Source organism: Bison bison, unplaced genomic scaffold (assembly GCF_000754665.1).
Source record: "Bison bison bison isolate TAMUID 2011002044 unplaced genomic scaffold, Bison_UMD1.0 scf7180017864384, whole genome shotgun sequence".
Lineage (NCBI taxonomy): Eukaryota > Metazoa > Chordata > Mammalia > Artiodactyla > Bovidae > Bison > Bison bison.
In genome coordinates, this window is record NW_011494956.1 from 12,306,653 (window position 1) to 12,321,630 (window position 14,978).

The following is a 14,978-nucleotide window of genomic DNA, read 5'->3' on the forward strand; positions in this document are numbered from 1 at the left end:
CTGACTCGATGGGCGTGAGTCTGAGTGAACTCCGGGAGTTGGTGATGGACAGGGAGGCCTGGCGTGCTGCGATTCATGGGGTCGCAAAGAGTCAGACATGACTGAGCGACTTATCTGATCTTTTCTGATTAAGTGTACTTATTATTACTGGTTATCACTGCCCCTAGGCCTTCTTGGCTGACAAAGCAAGAAAATACTCAAGTATATGAACCTGTGAATAAATAATTTCTAAATAGATATTTCTGTTAATTTGTTCTTGAGTTTTAAAATTTTTTGGTTGTGCTGTGAAGCATGCAGGATATTTATTAGTTTCCCAACTAGGGATCAAACCCTTGCCTCCTGCATTGGAAGTGTGGAGTCTTAACCACTGCACCACCAGGGAAGTCCTGTATTTTTTATTTATTTCTTTATTTAAAAATTAAAAAATTTAATAAGGGTTTCTTATTTTAACCATCTCAACCCATTATTAAATTAAACGTGTTTTTACTGGCGTTTCCAACTCTAAATCATTCTAGCGTCTTGTTGCTTAGCTGCCCCACTGCGGTGGTTAGAAATCTGGCTTTTGGTTTTCTTAGCAGTCTTTCAGTATCATATCTTTTTGCCTTTTTATGCTGTTCATGGATTTCTCACGGCAAGAATACCGAAGTGGTTTGCCATTCCCTTCTCCAGTGGAGTGCATTTCATCAGAGCTCCACTGTGACCCGTCCGTCTTGGGTGGCCCTGCATAGCATGGCACATTGTTTCATTGAGTTAGACAAGGAGGTGATCCATGTGATCAGTTTGGGGAGTTTTCTGTGATTGTGGTTTTCATTCTGTCTGTCCTCTGATAGATAAGGATAAGAGGCTTCCGGAAGCTCCTAATGGGAGGGACTGGCTGTGAGGGAATCTGGGTCTTGCTTTGATGGTCAGGGTTCAGTAATCTTTAATCCAATTTTCTGTTGATGGGTGGGGGCTGTGTTCCCTCCTTGTAGTTTGGCCTGGCCAAACTATGATAGGGTAATGGTGACAATGGCTGCCTCCTTCAAAAGGGCTTATGTCACATACCACACCTCCCAGGTCTGCTGTAGCCAGAGCCCCTGTCCCCATGGCAGGTCACAGCTGACCCGTGCATCCGCAGGAGACACTCAGACACTCAAAGGCAGATCTGCCTAAGTCTCTTGTGGGGTCCCTTGGTCCTCGTGCAGACAAGGTTTTGTTTGAACCCTCCGAGTGTCTGGTGGGTTTGGGGTTTGATTGTAAATGTGATTTCACCTCTCCTGCCATCTTGTTGGGGCTTCTCTTTTGCCCTTGGACCTGGGGCATCTTTTTTTGATGGGATCCAATGTTTTCCTGTAGATGGTTGTTCAGTGGTTAGTTGCAATTTTGGAGTTCTTGCAGGAGAAGATGAGTGCACATCCTTCTACTCCACCATTCAGTACCTAAATTATGATTGTGATTAGACAGTGTAAAGGACAAACAGGTTCAAGGGATTAGATTTGATAGAGAGAGTGCCTGAAGAACTATGTAACACTGTACAGGAGGCAGTGAACAAAACCATCCCCAATAAAAAGAAATGCAAAAAGGCAAAATGGTTGTCTGAGGAGGCCTTGCAAATAGCTGAGAAAAGAAGAGAAGCGAAAGGCAAAGGGAAATATATCCATAAGAAAAGGAGAAATATATCCATCTGAATGCAAAGTTCCAAAGAATAGCAAGGAGAGATAAGAAAGCCTTCTTAAGTGCTCAATGCAAAAAAATAGAGGAAAGCAATATAAAGGGAAAGACTAGAGATCTCTTCAAGAAAATTAGAGATACCAAGGGAACATTTCATGCAAAAATGGGCACAATAAAGGACAGAAATGGTATGGACCTAACAGAAGCAGAAGATACGAGGAAGAGGTGGCAGGAATACAGAGAAGAACTTACAAAAAAGATCTTAATGACCCAGATAACCACTCATCACACCAGATGGTGTGATCACTCTCCTAGAGCCAGGCATCCTGGAGTGTGAACTCAAGGGGGCCTTAGGAAGGATGACTATGAACAAAGCTGGTGGAGGTGATGGAATTCCAGCTGAGCTATTTCAAGTCCTAAAAGATGATGCCATTAAAGGGCTGCACTCAATATGCCAGCAATGTACAGTGTAATGTATGTAATTGTGTTTTAAAAAACCCTAAAATTCTAAGGAGTCAGAAGTCAGTGTGAGCTGGACTAGTAAGGGACTGCGTCCTGGAAGTCAGACTTGAATTAAGTCTTGAAGGATTTGGTGATTAAATTTTCTTAATTGAGGGATGGGACAAAATCTAGATTGTTAGGCAGAAAGGGAGCTAGTGCCAGAGACAAGTGGAGATAATCTTATCTGATAAGGGAAGGAGGAAAAGGATTTAAGGAATGCCACCCCCCTCTGCCCCCCCAACCCCTGCCAGTGTACCTCTACTTAATGTAATATGTCAACTCAGTCATTCCTGGGATGCTTCATTCTGCTGACCACATAACATAAGGTATCATGTGACTGACTTAGTGAATGTGATAGTGATGTTTCTTCTGAATGTTTTTTTTCAAGTCTCAAAAATAACTGAAGATTTTATAAGCAAACCATTGATGTGCTTATAATTGTGTGTTAACATACCTGTCTGTTAGTCTATATAGAAACTATTGCCCTGCCTATGTTAAGGAAATTCTGGTTCTGTTTATAAGGGGAAGAATCCTTTTGAAATGGAAAGTTGACTTCATAATGCTGATTTTAATACTTACTGAGTTTTCTAAAGGCTGATGCTTAAAGTATGCTGGGAAAGAAATTACAGAACTTAAGAATTCTTAAGGAATTGTATATCATGCATTCAATGACCAGACTTTAGCTGATTTTATAGAGATGTTCTTAAAAGTTCGTGAGAGTAATAAACACTTAAAGACCATATAAGGCTTTTTGAATAGTTGACATAAAAAACAAAAGTGAGAATGTAGTAAAATTTTAGTGAACATTATGGATAATTTTAGTGAACATCTCTACCCTTTAGAAGAAAAGCCTGTTTTTTGTTTTTTTTTAAATCACAACCCATGGCTTTCAGGATCCTGGTTCCCAGACCAGGGATTGAACCTTGGCCCTGGGAGTGAATATGCTGAGTCCTAACCACTGGACGGCCAGGGAATTCCCAGAAAAGCCTGTTTTTTAAACTATGCCATTAATATAGTTCTGTGAACCTTGTTCTAAGGGTATGCCAAAGTGAATGTCTTTGTGTGGTGGCCATATTTACAGGTTGTGGTGCCAATGAAAAATATGTTGTGATTTTAACTACTGAAAGTTTAAGTAATCTACTTTTATAAAACATAATAGGAACTGGGAAATTATTTTAATGGCTGTTTTCTAAAATATTCACAGGGCTTTTTCTTTTCAAGAGGTCAAATAATTTGTCAGGTTATTTCTGTTATTTCTTTATCTAGAAAATGTGATAACAGTGTTAACCCATTTGTTGTTAAGTGATCTAACAGTAATTGAATGCTTTGCTAATACGATGTGGAATACTAATGAGCTGACTCTGGTTAAAATTCAGACCTTGGGAATGCCAGATTGTTCTTCAGAGAGGTTCGGAATTTCCTAGGCACACAAGTTAGAGATTTCATGAAAACTGTGGCAGGGAACCTCTGCATTTTAGAGCTTTATTTTAGTTGAGTAATAGGGACCTAGAGAAGGAGGCTACCAGCTCTAGGGTGTGCAGGCTGCAATGGATTCCCTAGGGCACATAGGGAAGCTCTTCATTGAATTTACCCTTCTCACGCCTGAGAATTGTTGCAAGAGCTTTTCTAATTACTTGGTTAGCCTGACATCCACCCTAACCCTGTTCCAGGCTTTACTGCAAAAGAATTTCTCTCTGGCACAGGTACTTCTTCAGATATCAGATATTGGAAGCTATTTTACTGTAGATATATTTTTAAATCTAAGGAGGTTAGAAAGATTGTGTTTTTGATTTTGTGTTGTTCAGTTCACTCACTTAGTCGTGTCTGACTGTTTGCGACCCCATGAATCGCAGCACGCCAGGCCTCCCTGTCCATCACCATCTCCTGGAGTTTACCCAAACTCATGTCCATCGAGTTGGTGATGCCATCCAGCCATCTCATCTTCTCTCGTCCCCTTCTTTTCCTGCCCTCAATCCCTCCCAGCATCAGGGTCTTTTCCAATGAGTCAACTCTTAGCATGAGGTGGCCAAAGTATTGGAGTTTCAGCTTTAGCATCAGTCCTTCCAATGAACACTCAGGACTGATCTCCTTTTGGATGTACTGGTTGGATCTCCTTGCAGTCCAAGGGACTCTCAAGAGTCTTCTCCAACACCACAGGTCAAAAGCATCAATTCTTCGGCGCTCAGCTTTCTTTACAGTCCAACTCTCACATCCATACATGACCACAGGAAAAACCATAGCCTTGACTAGACGGACCTTTGTTGGCAAAGTAATGTCTCTGCTTTTGAATATGCTGTCTAGGTTGGTCATAACTTTCCTTCCAAGGAGTAAGCGTCTTTTAATTTCATGGCTGCAGTCACCATCTGCAGTGATTTTGGAGCCCCCCAAAATAAAGTCTGACACTGTTTCCACTGTTTCCCCATCTATTTCCCATGAAGTGATGGGACCAGATGCCATGATCTTCGTTTTCTGAATGTTGAGCTTTAAGCCAACTTTTTCACTCTCCTCTTTCACTTTCATCAAGAGGCTTTTTAGTTCCTCTTTCCTTTCTGCCATAAGGGTGGTGTCATCTGCGTATCTGAGGTTACTGATGTATCTCTAACCAATCTTGATTCCAGCTTGTGCTTCTTCCAGCCCAGCGTTTCTCATGATGTACTCTGCATAGAAGTTAAATAAATGAAAATATGTAGCCTTGACGTACTCCTTTTCCTATTTGGAACCAGTATGTTGTTCCATGTCCAGTTTTAACTCTTGCTTCCTGACCTGCATATAGGTTTCCCAAGAGGCAGGTCAGGTGGTCTGGTATTCCCATCTCTTTCAGAATTTTCCACTGTTCGTTGTGATCCACACAGTCAAGGGCTTTGGCATAGTCAATAAAGCAGAAATAGATGTTTTTCTGGAACTCTCTTGCTTTTTCCATGATCCAGTGGATTTTGCCAATTTGATCTCTGGTTCCTCTGCCTTTTCTAAAACCAACTTGAACATCTGGAAGTTCACGGTTCACATATTGCTGAAGCCTGGCTTGAAGAATTTTGAGCATTACTTTACTAGCATATGAGTGAGTGCAATTGTGCGGTAATTTGAGCTTTCTTTGGCATTGCCTTTCTTTGGTATTGGAATGGAAACTGACCTTTTCCAGTCCTGTGGCCACTGCTGAGTTTTCCAAATTTGCTGGCATATTGAGTGCAGCACTTTCACAGCATCATCTTTCAGGATTGGAAATGGCTCCACTGGAATTCCATCACCTCCACTAGCTTTGTTCATAGTGATGCTTTCTAAGGCCCACTGGACTTCACATTCCAGGATGTCTGGCTCTAGGTCAGTGATCGCACCATTGTGATCATCTGGGTTGTGGAGATCTTTTTTGTACAGTTCTTCTGTGTATTCTTGCCACCTCTTCTTAATATCTTCTGCTTCTGTTAGGTCCATACCATTTCTGTCCATTATCGAGCCCATTTTTGCATGAAATGTTCCCTTGGTATCTCTGATTTTCTTGAAGAGATCTCTAGTCTTTCCCATTCTGTTGTTTTCCTCTATTTCCTTGCATTGATCTCTGAGGAAGGCTTTCTTATCTCTCCTTGCTATTCTTTGGAACTCTGCATTCAGATGTTGATATCTTTCCTTTGCTCCTTTGCTTTTCACTTCTCTTCTTTTCACAGCTATTTGTAAGGCCTCCCCAGATAGCCATTTTGCTTTTTTGAATTTCTTTTCCATTGGGATGGTCTTGATCCTTGTCTCCTGTAGGATGTCATGAACCTCCGTCCATAGTTCATCTGGCACTCTGTCTATCAGATCTAGTCCCTTAAATCTATTTCTCACTTCCAGTGTATAGTCATAAGGGATTTGATTTAGGTCATACCTGAATGGTCTAGTGGTTTTCCCTACTTTCTTCAATGTAAGTCTGAATTTGGCAATAAGGAGTTCCTGATCTGAGCCACAGTCAACTCCCGGTTTTGTTTTTGCTGACTGTATAGAGCTTCTCCATCTTTGGCTGCAAAGAATATAATCAGTCTGATTTTGGTGTCGACCATCTGGTGATGTCCATGTGTAGAGTCTTCTCTTGTGTTGTTGGAAGAGGGTTTTTGCTATGACCAGTGTGTTCTCTTGGCAGAACTCTATTAGCCTTTGCTGTTCTTCATTCTGTACTCCAAGTTCTCTTGGCAGAACTCTATTAGACTTTGCTGTGCTTCATTCTGTACTCCAAGGCCAAATTTGCCTGTTATTCCAGGTGTTTCTTGACTTCCTACTTTTGCATTCCAGTCCCCTGTAATGAAAAGGACATCTTTTTTGGGTGTTAGTTCTAGAAGGTCTTGTAGGTCTTCATAGAACTGTTCAACTTCAGCTTCTTCAGCATTACTGGTCGGGACATAGACTTGGATTACTGTGATATTGAATGGTTTGCCTTGGAAACAAACAGAGATCATTGTGTTGTTTTTGAGATTGCATCCAAGTACTGCATTTTGGACTCTTTTGTCGACTATGATGGCTACTCCATTTCTTTTAAGAGATTCCTGATCACAGTAGTAGATATAATGGTCATCTGAATTAAATTCACCAATTCTCATCCATCTTCGTTTGCTGATTCCTTGAATGTCGATATTCACTCTTGTCATTTCCTGTTTGACCACTTCCAATTTGCCTTGATTCATGGACCTAACATTCCAAGTTCCTATGCAATATTGCTCTTTACAGCATCGAACCTTGCTTCTATCACCAGTCCCATCCACAACTGGGTGGTGTTTTTGCTTTGACTCCATCCCTTCATTCTTTCTGGAGTTTTTTCTCCACTGATCTCCAGTAGCATATTGGGTACCTACTGACCTGGGGAGTTCCTCTTTCAGTATCCTATCTTTTTGCCTTTTCATACTGTTCATGGGGTTCTCAAGGCAAGAATACTGAAATGATTTGCCATTCCCTTCTCCAGTGGACCACATTCTGTCAGACCTCTCCACCATGACCCATCTGTCTTGGGTGGCCCCCTACCCCATGATTTAGCTTCACTGAGTTAGACAAGGCTGTGGTCCGTGTGATCAGATTGGCCTGTTGTCTGTTATTGTAGTTTCAGTCTGTCTGCCCTCTCATGCCCTCTCTCAGTGCCTGCCGTCTTACTTGGGTTTCTCTTACCTTGGATGTGGGGTATCTCTTCATGGCTACTCCAGCAAAGCAGAATAGCCCATAAATGCTGATAATGGCTTAGACTGAGGCTGGGCCAGGGACAGTGGGAGTGTTGGTTGAATTTGGTATGTTTTGAGCTCAAAGCCCCTTTTTTTTGTTGTCCTTTCCTCTGAGATGTTGTTTGACAGGGGAGCAGACAGGAGGATATCAGTAGTTTACATTGTAAAAATATTGGAAACAATCTGTTGTTGTTTAGTGGCTAAGTCATGTCCAACTGTTTTGTGACCCTATGGACTGAAGCCCACCAGGCTCCCCTGCCCATGGAATTCTCCAGGCAAGAATACTCGAGTGGATTGCCATTCCTACACCAGGAGATCTCCCGACCCATGGATTAATCCCGTGTCTACTCCATTGGTAGGCAGATTCTTTACCACTGAGCCGCCTAACAGTGGTATATCCACAGAATGTTTATACCATTGGTATATCCAGATGTTGAAAAAAAGAATGAGGAATATGCCCATGAACTGATATAATGTGATTTACAGGATCTATTGCTAAAGGAAAAAAAGCCTAAAATCCAAGTACAGAGAAATGACTATTTTTATGTTAATTTGGTTAACTAAGATATATTTAAAAGGCATCTTTCAAGTTTGCATTTCTCCTTGTTTCCCAGTTTTTACCAGTGTTTGATAAAATTTGAAATCTCATCTTGAATTGTAAACACTTGTCACACAGTTCTTTGGTGTATGTGAGTAGTTAATTGTTCTCTTCTCTGTCCTTTTCCTTGGGTCACATGGAATAGCCCATGTGGGAATGCTTGTATAAGTTAGTGTTTGAGACTCTGGGAGAAATGCTTGGTTCCTATAACCCTCTCTACCTTCTTGCAAAATGTTGTATGTACTTATTTTTTGTTATCATTATATATTATAATTTCTTTAAAATAAGAGAAGAACAAAAGGTTGTGAAAATTTAGCACTGTACCATCAGCTATTTTTTACTTCATTATATTTTTTTGCCACTCTGCAGAGCATTTGGGATACTAATAATGATAATAATTACTTTTATTATTTTGGCCATGGGGCAAGCAGGATCTTAGTTCTCTGACCAGGAATCAAATGAACACACTCTCCCCTGCCCCCCAGTAATGGAAGCTCAGATTATTAACCACTGGACTGCTGGGGAAGTCACTTTATTTTATTACTGTTTAATAGACATACTTAATTTTTACATAGTTTTATGTAACACTTCTGAAGTGAGTGACATGTTTTCTAAATATTTTCATCAGCTTTATGTCTATAGAAGCCTTATATCTAAGATACTGATGATATTTCAGTAAGAAAAAGTGTTATTGGAGTTGCTGTTTTCTTCAAAACAGGGATGGAATGAAGTAAAATGCCTTTGGAGTGAAGCAGAACATTAAATGGGAGTTTAGCTACATGTGCAGTTTAATTCACTAAGTGAACATTTTTTTATTACCTGATGTAATCAGTCGTTTTGCAGGTAATTGGATTGTAAATTTGAATGTAACTCTCTACTTGTCCTGCAAGGGATATAAGCAAAGTAGTTATTTGTAATGCACTGTGATAAATGAAATGGAAGCCACAGCAGGATCCCATGGGAGTGAGCCTTGGGGGCTCAGAAAGGGCTCTAGAGAGAAAATCACTGACCTGGGGCGGGTGTATAGGATCTGGCCTGCTGGACAGGGTGATGGAATGGGCACCATCTGCACCAGCACCAGAGGTTTATACTCCAAACTCTCATACTTAATCTTGTTGTTACCAGAATTTAGTCAAATTATGTCTTGTATTTTAGGTAAATGAGAGATGCACTGTGGAGGACAGTTCAAAATAGGGGTTATCTCATTGTTTTAGTTTAAGGAGGAGATACTATTGGTGTCCCTTAGTTCTGAGATAATACTTACAGCTCAAACAGGCAGGATTTTATTAAGCAGGCAGTTTTTGTAACGACAGACTAGTTACAGCTCTGTTACAGCTCAAGCAGGGTGCAGGCAGTGAACCCTAGAAATGTGAGCGCAGGCAGACCTCTGAAGGAGTGCCCCAATCCCTCCTGGCTTTCCTTTCTATACTGTCTCCTCCCCCTGGAGCCTGATTGCTCAGCCCTATGCAAAATAAGGCTTGTACTTGCCAACAAAATGGGCATACACTCAAGGCCAATCAGGGAAGGGGGCATGTTTTCCTGCCAGAGGTTCTCGTTCTGGTCCTCAGCCTCCTCTTTCCTGGGCTTTTTTTTTTTTTTTCCTTTTCTTTTGCGTGCCCTCTCAGTGGTTCTTCTAGCCATGCCCATCTTGGACTTCTTTTTATATTCCAGCTACCTAACATTGGTGTGTTTGTGTGTGTGTGTGTGTTCAGTCATGTTTGACTCTGCAACCCCAGGAACTGTAGCCCACCAGGCTTCTCTCTCCATGGAATTTTCCAAGCAAGAATACCCAAGGAGTGGGTTGCCATTTCTGACTCCAGTGAATCTTCCTGACTCGGGGATTGAACCTGAGTCTCTTGAGTTGACTGCATGGGCAGGTGGATTGTTAACCACTCTACCATCTGGGAAATAGAACTCTAAATGCTCCCTTTTGTATGTCCCTTTATTTATTAGACCATAATTTAGTTGTTAGGGTGAATTAATGGTGAGTAGAAATGACTAGCCCTTGGGCCTATAAGTGGGAGTGCAAGAACGTTTCAGTGAGTCTTTTGTTCAGAAGAGTCTTGAGGTTTTATGTAACTAGAGGAGAGGAGGTTGACCCGACTCCGAGAGAAGCAAAGTGGAATTTTGGGAGAAAATGTACTTTCTTAAGGAGGCTAGTGTTAGAGATGATGACAAGCCAGGTAGATGTGCTCACACTACAAGACTTCAGTGAGATGGATACTGCTGTTGCCTCAGTTACAGATACTGTAAAAGAATAGTTTCTGTCATCATATGTGTATGCTGGTAGTATTTGGACCCTAATTTGGTTTATTAATTTACTAATCTGCAGTCTGTGGGGTCGTGAAGAGTCGGACACGACGGAGCGACTTCACTTTCCCTTTTCACTTTCATGCATTGGAGAAGGAAATGGCAACCCACTCCAGTGCTCTTACATGGAGAATCCCAGGGACAGGGGAGCCTGGTGGGCTGCCATCTATGGGGTTGCACAGAGTTGGACACGACTGAAGCGACTTAGTATATATAGTATGTATAATCTATGTATAGACTGGCCCCCCAGGCGAAGAATTGCCTGCCAATGCAGGAGATACACGAGACTCAGTTTCTATCACTGAGTCACGAAGATGCCCTGGAGAAGGAAATAGAAACCCACCCCAGTATTCTTGCCTGGAAATTCGCACGGACAGAGGAGCCTGGCGGGCTGTGGTCCATGGGGTCACAGAGTTGGACATAGCTTATTGACCACACCACCACCACCACCAATCTATATATATTGGTTTTCCCATGATCTTAAAAAACATTTCCAATATACAAACTATTCCGCCGCTAGCCCTCAGCCACCCTGTTCCTATTTATGACATTCCTCCAAAACTCCCTCTTTCCAGGAAAACTTGTTTATTAGCCTTTAATGTGGTCTTCTTGGAGAAGGCAATGGCACCCCACTCCAGTACTCTTGCCTGGAAAATCCCATGGATGGAGGAGCCTGGTAGGCTGCAGTCCATGGGGTCGCTAAGAGTCAGACACGACTGAGCAACTTCCCTTTCACTTTTCACTTTCATGCATTGGAGAAGGAAATGGCAACCCAGTCCAGTGTTCTTGCCTGGAGAATCCCAGGGCGGGGGAGCCTGGTGGGCTGCCGTCTATGGGGTCTCACAGAGTCGGATACGACTGAAGTGACTTAATCAGTTAGCAGTGTAGTCTTCTAGAATTTCTATATATAAATAAAGGCAATAAAAATAGAGACACTTTTTCCTGTCTATCCAAAAAGGTCACCGATTCCAAAAGTATGGTGTTACACCTTTTGATCTGCAGATTGGTCTTCTTACCCTTTCCTTTGTACTTTGTGTTTTTTACTTAACAATCGACCCTTCCCTTTGTATGTTGTGTTTTTTACTTAACGATGGAGATCTTTACAGAAGATCTTCCTGTAGAGTAGTTTTGTTTCATTTTCCAGTATATAGTTTTTGTTTTGTATGATTTCCCTTTGATAATTTATTTAACCAGTTCTCTGTTGACTTGTTTCTGTTTTTTCATTTTTGTAACAGTGTTACAATGAAGTACCTTGTACATCTGGCATTTTGCCTGTATGCAAGTAAATAATTATGGAATAAATTCAGATGTGGTATTACTAATAAACGGCCATATACCTTTGTAATTTTTATAGATATTGCTAGGTTGCCCTTATGTTTGCACCCTGACTCTCCCACCAGTGAAAAGGGATAATTTGTGTTTCTTTCCTCCTTCCCCAGCTTTATTGAGATTTAATTGACATAAAACATGTTTGAATTCAAGGTGTGCAGTGTGATAATTTGATATAGGTATATATTGCAAAAGATTTACCACAATAAGGTTCTTTAAAATATCCATCACATAATTTACATACTTACTGTTCTGTTCTTATAGGTGGGTGATGTGTATTTACTCACAGCCTTGCCATCAATGTACCATGACAAAGAGGTTGAAAATTGGGTCTAAGTATAGTCTTAATTTGCATTTTTCTAATGAGTGAGGTTAAGAGTCTGTCCATAGTTTCAAGACTCCTCCCCTTTCCCCCTGCTTTTTTCTGTGACTTTAACTATTTTAGGGGTTTTGAAGCAGAAATTGTTTTATACATTTATACATTTTTTTTTCCTCATTCAAGTTTAACAGGTACAGCAGAGTGTATAAATCTTAAGCATGTAGTAAGGTTTGATTTTTATAAGCCTCTGACACTCAATCTGGATTTTTTTTGGTGATTTTTTTACCAGAAGATGTCAACAAAAGTTTCAGACAACAGCCAAGATGGTTTTTTTTTCCTTTTCGGATGGTCTTTCCGTGATTTGTGCACTGAAATGTTAAAGGGTTGTAGTTGTCTCATTGGGCCATCAGGAAGAAGAACCAGGTTCACAGGAGGCATTCCTGCTACCTGGTAGTGACTGTAAGATGCATTCTGTGTCAGAGGTGTTCAAATGCAGAAAACACTTCATCTTAAAAATGATGAAATACATTAGATAATGTCAGATTGTTTTCCTTAGAGTTCATACTAATTTACACTGTCAACAGGAAGGTAAAATGTTTTGGTTGTTTCACATAATCTCAAATAAGTTGATACTGTCAGATCTTTTTGTCAGTCTAACATGTAATATAGTGGTTCACTGTTTTTTTCCTCCTTTTAATTTTTTTTTCAGTGAAGTCTAACTCATACAGTAAATGGCAAAAAATCATCAATGTATAATATCATGATTTTATCTCAAAGTAAATAGATCCATGTAACCACCACCAAGAAGTAGAACATTGCCAAGAGCCCACTTGTGTGCCACCTCCCAGCCCACTTACTTCTGCTTGTTTCTTTCCCAAAGAAGTCACTATTCTGAAAGCTAACACCCTAGAATCAGTTTTGCCCATTTTTTGAATGTTTTGTACATGAATCATGCAGTAGGGGTACCTTTGTATCTGATGTCTTTTATTTAACAATATGCTGGTGACACCCGAAACTAATACTGTAAACAAACAAAACAAACCAATATGTCAGTGCCACCGGGGAAGGGAAAACGGAAATACTTTACATTTGAGAATGGCATTATTTTCAAAAGGAACCACTTTTTTCATGATCGAGGCCATAATGATGGGGAGGGGAATGGTCAGAAACCAGGAGCCCAAATTAGGATTCTCATACTGCCTTGCCCCAGCTGGATGACTTTGAGATCACATGAACTCAGTGACTGTAATGATCCCTACTCCAGTTACATGAGAGGCTTTTTATGAGGATTCTCTGAAATAGTACATGTGAAAATGCTCAGCATTGAAACAATGGTGATGTTGTTACTTTAATTCCGATTGTGATGGTATTAAAAGGTGGGGGCCTTTAGAAGATAATCAGATCATAAGTTAGAGCTCTCATTATGGCATTAAAAGTGTGTGTTAGTCTGTCAATCAGATCTGACTCTCTATGGACCCCATGGACTATATAGCCTTCGAGGCTCCTCTGTCCATGGAATTCTCCAGGCAAGAATACTAGAGTGGGTTGCCATTTCCTTCTCCAGGGGATCTTCCTGATGCAGGGATTGAACCCGGGTCTCCCGTGTTGCAGGCAGATTCGTGACCATCTGAGCTACCGGGAAGCTCCATTACGGCATTAGTGTCCTTATAAAAAGAGAGTTGAGAGAGCTTGCCGCCTCTCTTCTGTTGTGCGCCATATGAAGATACAATGAGAAGATGGTGATCTGTAAACCATGAATAGGTCCCTCAGCTAGAACCTGACCATGATGGCAGCCTAATTTCAGACTTCCAGCTTCTGGAACTGATATTTTTTGTTTAAGTTGATCTCCCTCTTCTAAAAAAGAGAAAACTCCAATATATTTGTAACATTTATCCTTGTTAAGTGTCATTGTGAGTTGTTCCATGTGGCTTAGTAAAATGAACAAAAATATGTTCTCATTCCTACAGTGTCTAAGAGTGATTCCCACTATTTGTGTATGTTTGAATCACTTATGATTTTTATTTTATTGAGGAGTTTGCAAATCATTTTTATTGCTGAAATATCTTTTTGTAATTCAGATACTCATATCTGAATAGATTTAAAACATATACATCTGTGGTCTTTGAATCCTTTTTCTGAATTATTTATATTTGTAATATGTAATAGATTCCTGTGGTTCAAAGATTAAAAGTATAAAAAAAGTAAAGTCTCCCACTTCTACATGAACTGTCCAGTTCATGTCTACCCCAATTGCCTAACATCTGACTCTACCTAGGAAACTAATATTACTAGTTTCTGTATAATCTTCCATTGTCTTTTACTGTGGTGGTAGTGGTAATTGCTCAGTCGTGACACTCAGTCATGTCTAACTCTTTGGAGTTCCATGGAGTTTGGGCTGCCAGGCTCCTCTGTACTGGAGTGGGTTGTCATTCCCTTCTCTAGGGGGTCTTCCTGACCCAGGGATTGAACCCAGGTCTTCTGCACTGCAGGCAGATTCTTCACCATCTGAACCACCAGGGAAGCCCAAAGAGAATATGAATATAGATTACATCTTTATCCCTCTGCCCAAAACACATTACAGCAACTATCTGTACATTTTTTTTTGCTTAGCATCTTGCATATTTTTCATGTGTCAGACCATATTTAATTATCTCTAAGGTACTTAATTCATTTTCATTGCAACATAGTATTATACTATGCTAATATATCATTTATCCATTCTGTTTTACATTTGTACTTTTTGGGTAGTCTGAAATAATGCTGCAGTGAGCAATCTAGTAAATATCTTTTGATGAAATGTATACACATTTCTTTTGGATTTATATCTAGGGTGGAATTTCTATGTCATAAAGTAATGTAGATTTCCGTTGCTGTACATTTTCAACAAGCCTGGGTATTATTATTTTCTTTAATTTTTACCCATTCTGATGGGTACACACATGGTATCTTATTGTGGTTTTAATTTTTATTTTCCAGAGTACTAATAAAATTGCCAGTTTCCCCCTTTATATTTACTGACTGTATTGGTCCATTCAGAAACTGTATTTTTTAAAAAGCCAGAATATATAATCTCCATCCATAAAAAGAAAGACTAACA

The 14,978-nt window shown here is 40.3% G+C and overlaps 1 pseudogene; it reads right to left on the reverse strand.

Moving 5' to 3' along the window:
• LOC105001862 overlaps positions 1-13,530 on the reverse strand; it is a 15,754-nt pseudogene extending 2,224 nt beyond the window's left edge.
• Between the last annotated feature and the right edge of the window lie 1,448 nt (positions 13,531-14,978).